The sequence below is a fragment of the Grammomys surdaster genome, unplaced genomic scaffold, assembly GCF_004785775.1.
Source record: "Grammomys surdaster isolate TR1022 unplaced genomic scaffold, NIH_TR_1.0 126467, whole genome shotgun sequence".
In the NCBI taxonomy this organism is placed as follows: Eukaryota; Metazoa; Chordata; class Mammalia; order Rodentia; family Muridae; genus Grammomys; species Grammomys surdaster.
Genome location: NW_021621259.1, coordinates 2,123 through 5,092, shown reverse-complemented (window position 1 = coordinate 5,092; position 2,970 = coordinate 2,123). Strand labels below are relative to the sequence as shown.

The window sequence follows — 2,970 nt, the reverse complement described above, 5'->3', positions numbered from 1 at the left end:
GCAGGCAGAGCTGAGAGTTCTACATCTTCACCTTCAGGCTGCTAGCAGAATACTCACTTCTAGGAAGCTAGGACTAGGGCATTAAAACCTACACCCACAGTGACACACCTACTCCAACAAGGCCACACCTCCTAATAGTGCCACTCCCTGACCCCAGCATATACAAACCATCACAGGTGGCTATCAATTTTTTTTGAGACAGGAGAACCAAGAGGATGTTCAAAATTAGAAGACAAATCTCTATGAAAACATATTGATTTGTTCTGGTAATAAAAAAAAAAATCAAGAAAAATGGCTAGACGTGATGGGATGAACTTGTAATCTCAGTACTCAGGAAGGCTGAGGCAGGAGGATTGTGAATATGACGCCAGCCTAGCTACATTTAAAAAAAAAACAGTAAGAAAGCAATCAGGGAAGGCAGGAAGGAAAGGAGGAAAAAAAAGAAGGAAGGACTAACAAATGAACAGATAGAAACATGCAAACTACCATTGAGGAACATGGCAGGGCTGGAAAGCAATCTGTCTTTGAAGCCTGGGTCACTAGTCATCAAAGAGCTTGTACGAAGAAATCAGAACAGTGTGTGTGTATCTCATGTAGAGGAAGAAGATAAAAAAGGCATAGATTCCAGAAGGGGGCTGGGAGGATAATTGATACATATGAAGAATTAAATAAAGTCACAAAACACACCATGGTCCATATATGCAACCAAAATCTGACTTGAGTTTAAACAAGAGATAGAATTTAGCCGGGCGGTGGTGGCTCACGCCTTTAATCCCAGCACTTGGGAGGCAGAGACAGGCGGATTTCTGAGTTCGAGGCCAGCCTGGTCTACAGAGTGAGTTCCAGGACAGCCAGGGCTACACAGAGAAACCCTGTCTCAAAAAAAAAAAAAAAAAAAAAAAAAAAAGAGATAGAATTTAATGGGATGTAGCTTCTTAGAGCACAAGAGAGGGAAAAGGCCAGGGGCAGCTACTGTATCCTTCTGAGTAATATTTACACAGCCATAGTAAAGCCACTGTTGTTACAGACAAAATACTGAGTATCTGTTTACAGTTCCAGAACAGGATGCAGTTGTTACTCCAAATGTTACAGAATGGAAGAAAAAAAAAACATCATGCAAAGGTGAAGCTGACAGAGGCTAGGTAGAAGACAAGCTGGGAAGGTAATGGTTTCATCTTACATACGAGGAGACATTGCTAGGAGAAAATGAGAAACAAGATGTCAAATGTCTCAAGGTTTGAAGACTAACAGTAAAATGAAGATAACTTAAAATGAGAATGAGAGAAAATGGCTAACTTGGCCAAATCTTTGCCTCTTAAAAGTGGGTGTAAATATGTGTCTACATTGGAGGCTTTAAAAATTATCAGGCTGGAAGGCTAGGCATGGAGGTGTAGGGCTTTAATCCCAGCACTTCTAGGAAGGCAGAGGCAGGTGGATCTCTGTGCATGTACAGCCAGTTTGGACTGCATAGTGAGTTCCAGGCCAGCCAGGGCTACAGGGCAAGACCCAGTTTCAAAACAACCACAAAAAGAAGAGGGTAGGCCTGAGCTGGGCGGGGCCGGCCGGATGCCCACTGGGTAGCTCTCCCAGCAGGCTGTGTGCGGTGGTGTTTGAATGGCTCTGAGTGGGGCCAGGCTTGGGATCCCGAGGACGCTCTGAGCTGCTGGGCGCGGTTCATCAGCACAGTGCTCCGGCTCAGGCGCTGTGGTGCCATGAGGCGCCGGCACTTAATAGAGTATGGCATTTGATACTCACCATGTTAAAAAACGGAACTTCTCTAATAGTATTGATCTTCCTAGAAAGAGGACCTCTAATTTCACCAGTAAGAACATGAAGGGAGGTTAAGAGATCTCCAAAACAGTTGGCTGCTTACATAAGTAGAACAGTTGGACAAGCAGTGAAAAGCCCAGATAAACTGCGCAAGGTGCTCTACCACAGAAAGTTAGTTCGTCATTCCTTCCCAAATCCTTGTTACAGAACTAAGCAGTCCCCTAAAAGTGGGGGCTGTGACAGGGCAAATAAAGTGAACTGGCTTGTGCAGGCCATCTACCTGAAAATTTACGCCACGACAGTCGGACATTTGTCATTAACACCAGTGATTCTGGGTCTTCAAAGACAGAAAACCCATCATCAAAATATAGTGGTTTCTTTTCTGAGGTTTCTCAGGACCATGAGACAACGGCCCAGGTTCTATTCAGCAGGAATTTGAGATTGAATGTAGCTTTGACTTTCTGGAGAAAGAGAAGTATAAGCGAACTTGTAGCTTATTTAGTGAGGATAGAAGACCTTGGAGTTGTGGTAGATTGCCTTCCTGTTCTAACCAATAGTTTACAGGAAGAAAAGCAATATATTTCACTTGGCTGCTGTGTAGACTTACTTCCTCTAGTAAAGTCTTTACTTCAAAGCAGATTTGAAGAATATGTAATTGTTGGCTTAAACTGGCTTCAAGCAGTAATAAAAAGGTGGTGGTCGGAACTCTCATCTAAATCAGAAATTATAAGTGATGGAAATATTAAGATTTTAAAGGAACAGTTGAATGGATTATGGGAACAGGAAAACCATCTTACTTTGGTTCCAGGATATACTGGTGATATAGCTAAGGACGTAGATGCTTATTTATTACAGCTGCATTGAGAGATTGCATCTTCTAAAGAGTATTTGGTTATTCAGACAGCGCTGGATTATATGATTTCCAAAAGTAGGTCTCTCCTGAGAACCGAGAACTGTGGAAGAAATACAACCAATTTTTTTTTCTTTTAAAAAGCCACATGATTGCCGGGTGGTAGTGGCGCACGCTTTAATCCCAGCACTTGGGAGGCAGAGTCAGGTGGATTTCTGAGTTCGAGGCCAGCCTGGTCTACAGAGTGAGTTCCAGGACAGCCAGAACTACACAGAGAAACCCTGTCTCGAAAAACAAACAAACAAAAAAAAAGCAAAAAAAAAAAAAAGCCACATGATAAAACCACTAAT

At 42.7% G+C, this 2,970-nt stretch overlaps 1 pseudogene; it reads left to right on the top strand.

Annotated features, from left to right (window-relative positions):
• The first annotated feature begins 1,737 nt into the window (after positions 1-1,737).
• Positions 1,738-2,761, top strand: LOC114614717 (annotated as a pseudogene).
• Positions 2,762-2,970: the final 209 nt, after the last annotated feature.